The following is a 16735-nucleotide window of genomic DNA, read 5'->3' on the forward strand; positions in this document are numbered from 1 at the left end:
ATAGAAGGTCTAAATGAGCTTCTGGATTTTACATAAAATCCCCAACTTTCCTCTTTATTTCTTAGTTTTATCTTTCCAAACCACTCCAGTAGTACCATTAATCTTCAATAAATACAAAGTGGAAAAGTCTGAATACAAATGCTGATTGTACAGTGCTTTAGGAAGGAACGCTTTATGGGAGTTCCCTCTGGGGTGCTTTTAACTTATTTTTATGAAAGATCAATACTGCACCATAATCAATCTTTGTTTATAAACAATCTTCTCCAATTGTATCTAACTAGGCAGACCTGTCACTACATAGCTGGTGGTGGAGCTGTTAGTAAAAAAAAAATGGAAAATAGCTAATAATGGGAAGGAAGGATGAAAGGAAGGAAATAGAAAGAGAAGGAAGGAAGAAAGGAAGATAAATATGAGTGGACAGGGAGTAGGACAGGGCTTACAGGAATATGGGAAAAAAACAACAACCAACAAAAAAATTATAAGAAATAATTACGCTTGGACAGAGGAAAAAGGAAGCGAAATAAATAACTGAGAGTAGGAAGGAAGGAAGGAGAGGAGGGAAGGAAGGAAGGGAGATAACTGAGAGTGGACAGGACTTAAAAAATATATAAAAAAACAAATAAAAACAAATGGAAATAATTAAGCTTGGAAAAAGAAAAGAAAGAAGGGAAATATATAACTCAGAGTAGGAAGGAAGGAAGATTAGTGAGATAGCTAATAAATGGGATGGGAAGGAAGGAAGCAAGGAAGATTAGTGAGATAGCTAAAAAAAAAAAAAAAAAAAAAAAAAGGAAGGAAGGAAGGAAGGTAAATGAGAGTGGATAGGGAGCAAGACGGGACTTGGTGGCGCTTTTCTACTGCATGGAAGAATGGTTCAGCTCGCTTTTGTGCTTTTCCACTGCTGGTACCGCATGGTACGGTGTAGGAACGGTTCGGTACGGTTCGGTACAGCGGCGCTTTTCCACTGCATGGAACCGAATGGTTCAGCTCGCTTTTGTGCTTTTCCACTGCTGGTACCGCATGGTACGGTGTAGGAACGGTTCGGCACGGTATGGTACGACGGCGCTTTTCCACTGCATAGAACCGAACAGTACGGCTCTCAAAAACAGTACCACCTCGATTGTGATTCCAAGAGGTACCATACCGGTACCATATCCCACAATCCTTTGCATGCAGTCACTACTAGCCACTGATTGGTCAGAGAATTATTGTTATCCCACCCACTTAACTTTAGTACTACTTTAGTGGAAAAGCAAACCATACTGTACCGTACCGAACCGTTCCAACACCGTACCATGCGGTACCAGCAGTGGAAAAGCAAACCGGGCCAAGCAGGGCAGAGTAGAGCTGAGACGGTACTTGCAGTGGAAAAGTGCCATTACAGAAGCAACATTAAAAAGAAGGAAGGAAAATAGATAACTAAGAGTAGGAAGGAAGGAAAGGAAGGAGAAGGAAAAAAGGAAGGAAGGAAAGAAAGAAAGAAAGAAAGAAAGAAAGAAAGAAAGAAAGAAAGAAAGAAAGAAAGAAAGAAAGAAAGAAAGAAAGAAAGAAAGAAAGAATAGATAGATAGATAGATAGATAGATAGATAGATAGATAGATAGATAGATAGATAGATAGATAGATAGATACAGGATTTACAGAAGCAATAGGAAAAAAAACACTGAAAGTAAGAAACAAAAAGAACTATGGCAGGAAAGAGGAGAGAAAACACTTGGACAGAGGAAAAAGGAAGCAAAATAAATAACTGAGAGTAGGAAGGAAGGAAGGAAGGAGAGAAAGGAAAGGAAGTAAGGAAGGAAGGAAGATTAGTAAGATAGCTAATAAATGGGAAGGAAGGAAGCAAGGAAGATTAGTGAGATAGCTTAAAAAAGGAAGGAAGGAAGGAAGGAAGGAAGGAAGGAAGGAAGGAAGGAAGGAAGGAAGGAAGGAAGGAAGGAAGGAAAATAAAAAAGCAAGATGGGACTTACAGAAGCAACATGAAAAAGAAGGAAGGAAAATATATAACTCAGAGTAGGAAGGAAGGCTAGTAAGGAGAAGGAAAAAAGGAAGGAAGGCAAGAAGAAAGAAAGAAAGAGAGAGAGAAAGAAAGAGAGAAAGAGAGAAAGAAAGAAAGAAAGAAAGAAAGAAAGAAAGAAAGAAAGAAAGAAAGAAAGAAAGAAAGAAAGAAAGAAAGAAAGAAAGAAAGAAAGAAAGAAAGAAAGAAAGAAAGAAAGAAAAAAAGAAAGAATAGAGACGGGATTTACAGAAGCAATAGGAAAAAAACACTGAAAGTAAGAAACAAAAAGAACTATGACAGGCAAGAGAAGAGAAAAGGATAAGAACAATGGAGAGCAGAGGAGAAATATATAGATATATATATTATACAGTACATACAAAATGAGCAAGAAAAGACAAGAGGAAAAAAGAGAAGAAACAAAGATAAATGTAATCAATATGTGGAAGTATATTATTTTTTCTTAGCTCAGAGATTATTTAAGTATAGGCAGATGAAACAGACGTTGTACCTTCAAATATCATAGATTATTAAATAATAGTGAGTAGAAATAGTTTAGGTATTTGCCTTCCACTGGTAGTATCAGATCCCTCAGTCCTATCAGTACCATGGACAGGGAGGAAACAGTTTGCAGACATACAGTACATTAGCACATAGTAATAATAACTGAGAACGATAAATTCCTTGACTTTTTTTTTTTTTTAGAATAACTTTGCAACTTGTTCAATTTCAGAGTGACTTAGAAAAACAAACACATTCTCCTCAGAGGATAAAAGCAAACAAACCGCAAACACACAACTTGGTGTAACCTCACAGTGTGTATAAAGGAAATCTATGGCCCCAGCAGACACTCTTATTTTATAACACCAGCATTGAAATAACAATACAAACATCAGTTATATTTGACGATCCAATATAAGCTTACTTAAAATATTCCCTTTCATGTTGTGAGTTCTGCCCTTCTGCTGACCGTTTCATTCCACAACTTTGTGGATTCCCAACATGCTTTGCAGCTTCTCCTCTGCTGTTCACTTTCCATTTCTAAGGACTACATATCCCATGGTACCTTATTTGCTTCATGCAGTAATTTCTGTACTGACCCCACCTCCTGAAACTCTTCAGCACCTCCATAGTTCAGAAGTCAGGCACTGTGAAATGTGTGACACAGCAGTGCCTAAACACAGGGCATAGTGACTACGTGTCACAGAATTCAAGGAAGGAAATGTGTGGGGATCTTCACAAAGTAAGTTTAGATATTTCAAAATGATTCAGATTATTAGGCGAAGGCTAGAAATAAAAGAAACATAATGTAGAAATGAATATAGTGATTTTATGGTTTGACCACAGATACACTTTAAATCTAAACTCCAGGGAAATATTAGTCACCTTAACCACTTCTGGACCGGAAGGTTTTCCCCTTAATGACCAGACCATTTTTTTGCGATTCGGCACTGCGTTACTTTAACGGACAATTGTGCGGTCGTGCGACGCTGTACCCAAATTGATGTCCTTGTTTTCCCCACAAATAGAGCTTTCTTTTGTTGGTATTTGATCACCTCTGCGATTTTTATTTTTTGCGCTATAACTAAAAAAAGAGCAATAATCCTAAAAAAAACAAAACAAAAAAAAAAAACAATATTTTTTACTTTCTGCTATATAACATTCCCACACAAAAAAAAAAAATAAAAAAATCTAATTTTTTCATCATTTTAGGCCAATTTATATTCTGCTACATATTTTTGGTAAAAACAAATCCCAATAAGTGTATATTGATTGGTTTTTCGCAAAAGTTATCGCATCTACAAACTAGGGGAAAGATTTATGTCATTTTTATTTATTTTTCAATTTTTACTAGTAATGGTGGCGATCTGAGATTTTTAGCAGGACTGCGACATTGCAGCGGACAGATCGGACCCCTAACTGACATTTTTGACACTTTTAGGGGGACCAGTGACATTACTACAGTAATCAGTGCTAAAAATATGCACTGTTACTGAACTAATGACACTGGCAGGGAAGGGGCAATCAAAGGGTTAAATGTGTCCCTAGGGCAGTAACGGAGAACCTTGGCACCCCAGATGTTTTGGAACTACATTTCCCATGATTCTCTTGTACTCTGCAGTGTAGTTGAGAATCATGGTAAATGTGATTCTAAAACATCTGGGGTGCCAAAGGTTTGCCATCACTGCCCTAGAGGGGGGTTTCTAACTGTGTGGGGGATGGGCTGCTGCATGAACACAGAGACCTGTGTTCCTAAATAAGAGGAACACAAGATCCCTGTGTTCATTACTGACAGAACAGCGGCCTGCCATGTTTACAACGGCAGACCGCCATTCTGTCTCCACAGGGAACGATCGTGGGTGCCTAGTGGCAATCGCGGCTGCCAGACCCACTGATTGTCCCCCCCGTGGTGAATGGGCACGTGCGCACGCTCCCATTCGCGGTCCCATGAAGCGATGCACAGTTACGTTGTTACGCCGGACAGAGCCGAACTGCCGCAGTATATGAACTGCTGGCGGTCGGCAAGTGGTTAATGCAGCTCTGTATTCATTATTATATCATTAATGTGTTTTTTAATGTTTGGGGGTCTTTTCCTATTGGATGATCTACTGTTCTGTGTGTGTGAGGAGCTCCCCTCCCCCCTCCTCTCTGATTTCCCGCCCTCACATCTCCCCACATCAATCTCCAACCCGACATTTATCGTTCAATCCCCCCCATACACTACAATCGCCTCCCTCCCCCATACACTACAATCGCCTCCCTCCCCCATACACTACAACCACCTCCCTCCCCCATACACTACAATCCCCTCCCCCCATACACTACAATCCCCTCCCCCCCCCCCATACACTACAATCCCCTCCCTCCCCCCACACTACAATCCCCTACCTCCCCCATACATAATGTTCTAGCGCCCGTTAATTTAACGGGCTTAATGTCTAGTAAATATATAAAATATAAAGTGTGCTATTGTGTGAAAAAAACGTATCATGCAATCATCCTTCAGTAACAATTCAACCAAAAATTCCGGGATTTGTAATTCACATCTCGGCGCTTTGAAATCTTTGGCAGAATCGCAGCAAATATTCCCGCGATTCAAAATGCCGAGGTGTGAATGCAGTCTGAAAGAGAAGCAGCAGACTGATGAGCTCATCTCTCTGTCACTCTACTTTCTCCCCTATCAGCCTGCTCATACTTAAATAAATACAATAGATCAACCTAGCACAAAGACCAGTATTTGTAAAACAAGTGCTGCACTTAAATTCCCTGAATACTGGAAAATGGGCAAAAATATACAAAATATAAAGTGTGCTATTGTGTAAAAAAAATGATTATGTAATCATACTTCAGTAACAATTCAACCAAAATTCGTAAAAAAAAAACTCCTTTTAATTAAAATGCGTTAGTTAACTTCAAAAAAATATTTAAATATTTATGTGCAATACCCTCATAAAAAAGTGTATCTCCCAATCATACATAAAACAATGAACAAATCATACTTCAGTAAAAATTCAACCAAAAATGTGTTACTTAACTTCAAAAGAATATATAAATATATATGTGCAATACCCTCGTTATAAAAGTGTATCTCCCAATCATATATGAAACAGTGATAAACCAATGTGATAAGTATTAAATACAATTATGTATCAAAATATTAAAAAAAAAAAAAAACGTACATAAAAAATGTTAAAAGTGTCAAAATTAATAAAAAAATAAAGTGAAGCCAAGTGCTCTGCTTCCCGTGTTTCTTGATATTTAATCAAATCCAGTGCTTCTATATTCCACCCATGCTCAAGAAACAATAAAGTTTGTCTCTTACCAGAACTCCATGATCACCAAATTCTAAGAGATCATGAACAGCAAGGGATGTATAGTGCTTTCAATCACCCGGGATCAGCTGTGTGCCGGCACTCTGTGGAAATGAGATCTCATATTCCACCATGGATGTTTAAAGCGGAGTTCTGTGAAAAAAAATTTTTTTAGCTAAAAATACCCCCGGGACAGTCAGGGCTAGTGCATTTAAGCAACTATAGCCTCTGAACTATCCCCTGTTTCCCTTACCTGTAAGAAGAAATACTTACCTTGAAAAGGTCTTGTCTAGCGCTGCCATCTCAGTTGTGGGCAGCTGAAGCCAGAACGTCCTCTTGGTGTCCTCTTTGGTGATGTCAGAGTCCCAGAATGCCCTGCACCGGCCCTGCTCATCACTTCCGGTGCAGGCGCTTCATCCCTGAACAGCTTCTGGGCATGCCCAGAAGCTGTTCAGCAGGGAATGACGCACCTGCACCGGAAGTGATGAGGGACACCGGTGCAGGCGCATTGACTCCTGGGATTGATGACGCTCATCTCCCAGGAGTCAATGCAAGGAGGAAGTGACGTCGGGGGCTGCGGCCGTAAAGGAGAAAGATGAAGGAAGGTACATTTTTTCATAAAAAACAAGGTAAGTGAAAAAAAAAAACTTTTTCAGGTTTTTTTAAGCTAGCGGACGGTGCAAAGTTTATTTTTAGGGTGGAACTCCACTTTAAGGCAACAACAATAGGGGATAAAGCGCTGTACCTGAGCAGAATTCAAACGCCAGTTCTTCAAAAGTGAAACAGTAACAGTTTATTGGACATGCCACGCAGAGTGCGAAAAAACTGTGAACCCAAGACACTTGGCCAGCAAAGAAAGTCCCTGAGGGAGCTGGCTGCATGTGTTACAGGAAGCTCCAAGGACTCCTGAGATGACCACTTGGCTGTCTGAGGAGGGGAGATGCTGCAGCCGTATGCATACGGGGGGAGGGCTCACATACCTGTGACGGATCCTGTGCTGGAGTTGGGTCCTGTAGATGCCAGAAGCGGTCGCCCGAGGAACCCAGATGGATGCACTTACAGAAAAAATGAACAAGTCTGACTGTGGGTTCCACAGTCTACAGACATACACAGCTCCTATCTCCTTCTGACACATTTCCCCCTAAAAGGCTACACCTGGGAATAGAGTCCCGACACACAACTGATCCCAGGTAGGGTTGAGCGGACACCTAGATGTCCGTGTTCGACGGGTTCGGCCGAACTTTAAAAAAAAGTCCGGGTCCGTGTCCCGGACTTTTACCGAACTTTTCCCGGACACCGAACCCCATTGAAGTCAATGGGGACCCGAACTTTAAGGCACTAAAATGGCTCTAAAACACCAAAGGAAAGGGCTAGAGTGCTGCAAATAGCAGCAAAACGTAATTAAGAGCATGGCAAGTGCTCTGCAAACAAATGTGGATAGGGAAATAACTAAAAACAACAAAAAAAAAACAGAAAAATAAAACAATGTTCTTCTTCATCTCTGAAGGATGAGGCCCATATGGAGTAGTAGGGAGGTTGAGGTGGTGGTGGATGTGGCGGTGACATAGGCATGCGCACAGGGTGTGCCGGGTGTGCCTGGGCACACCCTAATCACCTAGGGCACATAGCATTGCCAGTGAGGAGATGGGAAAGATCTCCCTCGAACCTGCTCTGCTCTATTTCTCTTTGCCTACAGGTACATGGCCCTGATACATTACTCTCCCTGCTGGCAAACACATGCATGTGTATTTCAACTTTGGGGTGCACACCTTAATGCAATAGGCTGCGCACACCTATGGGTGGTGTAGGTGGAAGCGGCGGTGGAGGAGGACCAGGGCCGGATTAAGAGCATCATGGGCTTGGTGCTGAGGATTTTGAAGGGCCTTAAGGGCCGTGCCTTGCCATGCACCCAGAGGAGGAAGGGTGCAGCCATGCATGCCTAATTCAACATGGGATGCTGTCTCTGAAGCCCATAAACACATCCATGCATCGGCAACTGTCCCTCCTTGTCCGGCCTTCGCGCTGTGTGGGGAGGTTCTGAGGGTGCTGCCTGGGGAAGCGAGCATAGAAGCCAGACTTCTGTGTTTACAAGTGACAGAAGAGCGGTAACAGTGAATATGGCCAACCCGGGGCCTATATAAAAGGTAGGGGCCTGGAGCTGCAGCTCCAATAGCCCCTACGTTAATCTGGCCCTGAGGAGGAGGACGAGGTAGCCAACACTGCTTCTTTTCACAAATTTTAAATGAGGGTACACCCCAAAAGAGTGAGAAAGAGCAAAAATGGAACAATGGGTGGGTAAGGTCGGTATCCATTGCTATTCTGCACAAGGTACGGAAAAGTCCCGTGGGATCCATGCCTGGTTCATTTTAATGAACGTGAGCTTGTCCACATTGTCTCTGGACAGGCGGCTGCGCTTGTCTGTTATAACGCCCCCAGCCGTGCTAAATACCCGTTCAGATAATACACTGGCTGCAGGGCACGCCAGCACCTCCAAGGCGTAAAGGGCAAGCTCAGGCCATGTGCCCAATTTGGAGACCCAGAAGTTGAAGGGGGCAGACCCCTCATTCACTACATGTAGGCGTGTGCACACATACTGCTCCACCATGTTGGTAAAATGCTGCCTCCTGCTAAGACGTTCCATCTGAGCTGCTGGTGCTGCTGTTTGTTGTGGCGTGCTGACAAAGCTTTTCCACATTTCGGCCATGCTAACCCTGCCTTCTGAGGTGCTGGCGGTGCCCTGGTTGCGTTGGCGGCCTCCTCCTCCTCCTCCTCTGCCTTGTGCTTCCACTGCGGCCCCGCTGTCAGATGGGAATGCCAGCAGCATGGCGTCTACCAGCGTGCGCTTGTACTCGCGCATCTTGCGATCGCGCTCCAGTGAGTGAATTAAGGACGGTACGTTGTCCTTGTAACGGGGATCCAGCAGCGTGGCCACCCAGTAATCAGCACAAGTTAGAATGTGGGCAACTCGGTGGTCGTTGTGGAGACACTGCAGCATGTAATCGCTCATGTGTGCCAGGCTGCCCAGAGGCAACGAAAGGCTGTCCTCTGTGGGAGGTGTATCGTCCGTGTCCTCTGTATCCCCCCAGCCACGCACCAGTGATGGCCATGAGCTGGCCTGAGTGCCACCCTGCTGTGAACATGGTTCCATCTCCTCCTCCAGCTCCTCCTCCTCCTCATCCTCCTCATCCTCCAGAACTGTGCCCCTGCTGGACAATTGTGTCCCTGGTGTTTGTGTGTGCAGGAACCCACCCTCGGAGCCCCTTGCGAATGACTGCCCTGAAAGCCTTGGAAATGTTACCTCTTCATCCTCCTCCTCCTCCTCATCCTGTGCCACATCCTCTTCCATCATCGCCCGAATTGTTTTTTCAAGGAGGCATAGAAGTGGGATAGTTAAGCTGAGAACGGCATCATTGCCACTGGCCATGTTGGTGGAGTACTCAAAACAGCGCAACAAGGCACACAGGTCTCGCATGGAGGCCCAGTTATTGGTGGTGAAGTGGTGCTGTTCCGCAGAGCGACTCACGCGTGCGTGCTGCAGCTGAAACTCCACTATGGCCTGCTGCTGCTCGCACAGTCTTTCCAGCATGTGTAAGGTGGAGTTCCACCTTGTGGGCACGTCACATATGAGGCGGTGAGCGGGAAGGCTGAAGTTACGCTGCAGCGCTGCCAGGCGAGCAGCAGCAGGGTGAGAACGCCGAAAGTGCGCACAAACGGCCCGCACTTTCTGCAGCAGCTCTGACATATCGGGGTAGTTTTTAAGGAACCTCTGCACCACCAAATTCAGCACATGCGCCAGGCAAGGGATGTGCGTCAAACCGGCTAGGCCCAGAGCTGCTATGAGATTTCTCCCGTTATCGCACACCACCAGGCCGGGCTTGAGGCTCGCTGGCAGCAACCACTCATTTGTCTGCTGTTCCATGCTCCTCCACAACTCCTGCGCGGTGTGTGGTTTGTCCCCCAAACAGGCAAGTTGTAAAACTGCCTGCTGTCGTTTACCCCTGGCCGTGCTGAAGTTGGTGGTGAAGGTGTTACGCTGTCCGGATGAGGAGGCGGTAGAGGATGAGGAAGCGGAGTAGGAGGAGTTAGGAACAGGAGGCAAACTGAAGCGCCCTGCAATCCTCGGTGGTGGAAGGACATGCGCCAAATTGCTATCCGCCTCAGGCCCATCCGCCACTGCATTTACCCAGTGTTCCGTTAGGGAGATATAACGCCCCTGACCATGCTTACTGGTCCACGTATCGGTAGTTAGGTGGACCTTGGCACAGATGGCGTTGCGCAGTGCACACCTGATTTTTTCCCCCACTTGGTTGTGCAGGGAAGGGATGGCTTGCCTGGAAAAGTAGTGGCGGCTGGGCACGACGTACTGTGGGACAGCCACCGACATAAGGTTTTTAAAACTGTGCGTCTCCACCAGACGGAATGACAGCATTTCAAAGGCCAATAATTTTGAAATGCTGGAATTCAGGGCCAGGGATCGCGGGTGGGTAGGGGGGTACTTCCTCTTCCTCTCAAGTGTTTGGGAGATGGAAAGCTGAACGCTTCCACGGGACATTGTGGAGATGGTTGTTGGTGACCCAGGTGGTGGTGTTGCTGACAGATCGTCTGTTTGCGGGGTGGCAGGTGCCGGTATCACTACAGATGTGGCTGGAGCGGCCGAGACTGCAGCAGAAGAGGAAGCAGGATGAGCCAGAGACGTTTCTTGGTTTTGAAGGTGTGTACTCCACTGCAGCTCGTGCTTTGCACTTAGATGCCTGATCATGCAGGTTGTGCTCAGGTTGAGAAGGTTTATGCCTCGCTTCAAGCTCTGATTGCACAGGGTGCAAACCACTCGTGTCCTGTCATCAGCACATTTTCTAAAGAACTTCCACGCTAGAGAACTCCTTTGAGCTGACTTTGGTGCGCTCGTTCCCTTGCTGCGTTGGGCAGTAGCGGGCATAGTGTCTAGGGCACGGCCGCTCCGCTTCTGCACCCTGGTCCCTCTTCTGCTGTGCTGGTGGCTCTGTGCGAACACCGCCTCTTCCTCCAAACTACTCAGGTCACCTGCATGACGTTCATTCCATATGGGGTCGAGGACCTCATCGTCCTCCACATCATCTTCCACCCAGTCTTCACCCCTGCCCTCCTTGTCGGTCTCCACAATGCTGAACGCCGCAGCAGTTGGCACCTGCGTTTCGTCATCATCGGAGACGTGCTGCGATGATCCTTGCATGTACTCATCTTGAGAAATAAGTGGTTGGGCATCGCTGCACTCAATCTCTTCCACTTCTGGGGCAGGGCTAGGTGGATGGCCCTGGGAAACCCTGCTGACAGAGTCATCAAAAAGAAGAAGAGACTGCTGTATGGCTTGGGGCTCAGACTGCTTGCCTGATTTGCAAGGGGGTGAGGTGAAAGACGGTTGGACATCGGCTGCAGGTGCCAACTGTGACCTTTCTGCAGTAGACTGGGTGGGAGACAATGTGAAGGAACTGGAGGCACTGTCAGCAGCAAACCAATCTACTATCGCCTCCACTTGTTCTGGCCTCATCACTTCTAGGGGCGTATGATGCCCTACCAAATACTGATGCAGGTTCTGTCGCCTACTCACACTTGAGGAAGGTGTTTCACTTGTGCGTGTAGCTGGCACAGATCGACCACGTCCTCTCCTTGCAACAGGAGCTCTACCAGCAGCACCACGACCCAGGCCACGGCCCTTATTTGACGGTCTCCTCATATTTCTGTAATTTAAGATCTTGCCCTAGAAAGGTTTTTATTGAATAGCGGAATAGGAAATATGATCCAAAAAAGTGTATGTATCTCGCACGTACAAAACCACACTAGGCCCCAATTACTATTGTTTCTACCCCTAAAAGGATGGATGAGGAGTAGGAGGAGTATGGAACAGACAGCACCCTCAAATCTTCAGAAGTATGAGATGAACCTCAAAAACTTGGAAAGGTGGATCTCACACGTACCGACACAGACTATCCCGCAATTCAATTGATCCTCAAAGGTTTTTATTGAATAGCGGAATAGGAAATATGATCAAAAAAAGTGTATGTATCTCGCAAGTATACCACCACACTAGGCCCCAATTACTATTGTTTGTACCCCTAAAAGGATGGTTGAGCAGTAGGAGGAGGAGTATGGAACAGGCAGCACCCTCAAATCTTCAGAAGTATGAGATGAACCCCAAAAACTTGGAAAGGTGGATCTCACACGTACCGACACAGACTATCACGCAATTTAATTGATCCCCAAAGGTTTTAATTGAATAGCGGAATAGAAAATATGATCAAAAAGAAAGTGTATGTATCTCACACGTACACCACCACACTAGGCCCCAATTACTATTGTTTGTACCCCTAAAAGGATGGTTGAGGAGTAGGAGGAGGAGTATGGAACAGGCAGCACCCTCAAATCTTCAGAAGTATGAGATGAACCCCAAAAACTTGGAAAGGTGGATCTCACACGTACCGACACAGACTATCACGCAATTTAATTGATCCCCAAAGGTTTTAATTGAATAGCGGAATAGAAAATATGATCAAAAAGAAAGTGTATGTATCTCACACGTACACCACCACACTAGGCCCCAATTACTATTGTTTGTACCCCTAAAAGGATGGTTGAGCAGTAGGAGGAGGAGTATGGAACAGGCAGCACCCTCAAATCTTCAGAAGTATGAGATGAACCCCAAAAACTTGGAAAGGTGGATCTCACACGTACCGACACAGACTATCACGCAATTTAATTGATCCCCAAAGGATTTAATTGAATAGCGGAATAGAAAATATGATCAAAAAGAAAGTGTATGTATCTCACACGTACACCACCACACTAGGCCCCAATTACTATTGTTTGTACCCCTAAAAGGATGGTTGAGCAGTAGGAGGAGGAGTATGGAACAGGCAGCACCCTCAAATCTTCAGAAGTATGAGATGAACCCCAAAAACTTGGAAAGGTGGATCTCACACGTACCGACACAGACTATCACGCAATTTAATTGATCCCCAAAGGTTTTAATTGAATAGCGGAATAGAAAATATGATCAAAAAGAAAGTGTATGTATCTCACACGTACACCACCACACTAGGCCCCAATTACTATTGTTTGTACCCCTAAAAGGATGGTTGAGCAGTAGGAGGAGGAGTATGGAACAGGCAGCACCCTCAAATCTTCAGAAGTATGAGATTGTGTTCACTGTACCCCACAAAGATTGTGTTCACTGCACCCCACAAAGATTGTGTTCACTGCACCTCAAAAAGGATTTTGTTCACTGCACCCCACAAAGATTGTGTTCACTGCACCCTAAAAGGATTTTGTTCACTGCACCCCAAAAAGATTGTGTTCACTGTACCCCCCAAAGATTGTGTTCACTGCACCCCACAAAGATTCTGTTCCCTGTGACCCACAAAGATTGTGTTCACTGCACCCCACAAAGGATTTTGTTCACTGCACCCCAAAAAGATTGTGTTCACTGCACTCCAAAAAGGATGTTGTTCACTGCACCCCAAAAAGGATTTTGTTCACTGCACCCCAAAAAGATTGTGTTCACTGCACCCCACAAAGATTGTGTTCACTGCACCCCACAAAGGATTTTGTTCACTGCACCCCAAAAAGATTGTGTTCACTGTACCCCCCAAAGATTGTGTTCACTGCACCCCACAAAGATTCTGTTCACTGTACCCCACAAAGATTGTGTTCACTGCACCCCACAAAGGATTTTGTTCACTGCACCCCAAAAAGATTGTGTTCACTGCACCCCAAAAAGGATTTTGTTCATTGCACCCCAAAAAGGATGTTGTTCACTGCACCCCAAAAAGGATTTTGTTCACTGCACCCCAAAAAGATTGTGTTCACTGCACCCCACAAAGATTGTGTTCACTGCACCCCACAAAGGATTTTGTTCACTGCACCCCAAAAAGGATTTTGTTCACTGCACCCCAAAAAGGATGTTGTTCACTGCACCCCAAAAAGGATTTTGTTCACTCCACCCCAAAAAGATTGTGTTCACTGCACCCCACAAAGATTGTGTTCACTGCACCCCAAAAAGGATTTTGTTCACTGCACCCCAAAAAGATTGTGTTCACTGCACCCCACAAAGATTGTGTTCACTGCACCCCAAAAAGGATGTTGTTCACTGCAACCCAAAAAGATTGTGTTCACTGCACCCCACAAAGATTGTGTTCACTGCACCCCACAAAGGATTTTGTTCACTGCACCCCAAAAAGATTGTGTTCACTGCACCCCAAAAAGGATGTTGTTCACTGCACCCCAAAAAGGATTTTGTTCACTGCACCCCAAAAAGATTTTGTTCACTGCACCCCAAAAAGGACGTTGTTCACTGCACCCCAAAAAGATTGTGTTCACTGCAGCCCAAAAAGATTGTGTATACTTCAGCTCACACACAGAAAAATGAATGTGGATCACTGACACCTGCCTATCTCCTATCCCACACCACACAGCAATATCGATTGTAGTTTGTAGAACACAGTTTCCCTAAAATTCAGCAGCAGCCTCTCCCTGAGTCCCTAACAGGATTGAGAAGAGATCGTAGATCGGGACTAAGTGCAGACCCCACACAGCAATATCGATTGTAGTTTGTAGAACACTCTGACCCTAAAATTCAGCAGCAGCCTCTCCCTAACAGGATTGAGAAGAGATCGTAGATCAGGATTGAGTGCAGACCCCACCCCCCACACAGCAATATCGATTGTACTTTGTAGAAGACACTGACCCTATAATTCAGCAGACTCTATCCCTAAAATGCCTACAACTCGCCCTGCCTAAACACTCCGACCTGTCCCTCAATTCTATCCGGACACAAATGGTTTTTTCCTGCCTGTCTTTCCCTAATCAGCAGCCAGCACGTTGATGTGTGCTCTGTCCCTGATCTAAGCAGCAGAATGAAGACGCTGCGGCTGCCTGGAACTTATAAAGACTTGGTCACATGCTTCAGACGGCCAATCACAGCTACTGAGACATTTGCAGGCATGGCTGGGATGGCTTAAGGCACACCAGTTAAACGATTGTTGATTGGCTGTTGAAAGCCCGCCATGAAAAGAGCGCCAAAGCATGCAAAACCCGGAAATAAAACGACCGAACACGGATTTTTACCCGAACATACAGTAAAGTGTCCGTGTCCGTGTTCGGGTACAAAAAATCCAATTATTCGGTACGAACACGAATAATACAGTCCGTGTTCACTCAACACTAATCCCAGGTGATTGAAAACACTATACATCCCTTGCTGTTCATGATCTCTTACAATTTTTAGATCAAGGAGTTCTGGTAAGAGGCAAACTTTATTGTTTCTTGAGCGCGGGTGGAATATAGAAGCAGTCAAAGGGCTAACTGACAACTTTCAACCCAGGGGGCAAGTACAAACCAGAGGCCCACGGTGCAGCGACTTAACCCCCTCCCACTCTCCCTCTTCCTTGCCTCCTCCTGACTCCCATTCCAGGCTAAAGCTCTACTCACCGAGCTGAATTCGGGTTCCCAACCTGGCCAACAGGGGGGATCTGAGAAAGCCCAGACCAGACTGGCTGGGGGAGGAGAGTCTCCAGTGGGGCATGGAACTGGCCTGCGCTTAGACATAGTTTACACCATCCATGCTGGGGGGGGGGGGGGGGAAGCCTGTGCTCTGTCCTTGTCTTCATTCCACACTGGGGACTTTTACTTCTCTTCACCAGGAATCCTTTAGGCATGTCTGTGGCAAAAGCAGTGCAGCCTTTTTTTGGGCATCAGAGCAGCCCAGGGGCAATTGCTCCCCTGCCCCCTGGCCCAGTCCTCCCCTGGAAGCACTGGATTTGATTAAATATCAAGACACACGGGAAGCAGAACACTTGGCTTCACTTTATTTGTTTAATAATTTGGACACTTTTAAACATTTTTTATGTACATTTTTATATATATTTTGATACATAATTGTGTTTATTACTTATCACATCGGTTTATCATTGTTTCATATATGATTGGGAGATACACTTTTATGATGAGGGTATTGCACATATATATATTTAAATATTTTTTTGAAGCCAAGTAACACATTTTTGGTTGAATTGTTACTGAAGTATGATTACATAATCATTTTTTTCACACAATAGCGCACTTTATATTTTATATATTTTTGCCCATTTTCCAGTATTCAGGGAATCTAAGTGCAGCACTTGTTTTACAAATACTGGTCTTAGTGTGAGGTTGATCTATTGTATTTATTTAAGTATGAGCAGGCTGATAGTGGAGAAAGTAGAGTGACAGAGAGATGGGCTCATCAGTCTGCTGCTTCTCCTTCAGACTGCATTCACACCTCGGCATTTTGAATTGCAGGTAGCGCTGAGATGTGAACAACAAATCCCAGAATGCACTTTGGAGATGCTATTCACTTGGATGGCACCTAAAAACGCGGTACCACTCTGCCGCTTTTGTCGCATGATAAATTATGCTGCAATTGCGGCAACCCGTATTGCGTGAAGCATGTCTCTCAAAAAAAATTCAGGAGCTACTTTTGGGCAACATGCTTCATACGACTTGGGTTGCTGCAATTGCAGTGCGATTTATCAGTTGACAATCCCGGCAGAACAACAGCACATTTTTAGGTGCCATTTAAATGAATGGCATCTTGAATGTGCTTTCTGCTATTTGTCATTTACACCCTGACGCTTTGAAATCACGGGTAGAATCGTGGCAAATCTGTCCACGATTCAAAACTCTGAGGTGTGAATGCAGCCTCACTGTCCAGTCACAGGCTGGAGAAAAATACAACATTTAAAATATAACTAAAGGCAATATATATATATATTTTATTTTTCATTTTGGATAGAGAGGAGAGGGATTTGAACACTAATTAGGATGTTATTGCTGTGTGTGCCCCCGTTAGGGAGATTCACCCTCTCTATTTGTCCTGTTTACCAACATTCTTCCAGAAGCGCATTTGTGAGGTCAGGTCTT

The sequence above is a fragment of the Pelophylax lessonae genome, assembly GCF_965119305.1.
Source record: "Pelophylax lessonae genome assembly, chromosome: 3".
Classification (NCBI taxonomy): Eukaryota; Metazoa; Chordata; class Amphibia; order Anura; family Ranidae; genus Pelophylax; species Pelophylax lessonae.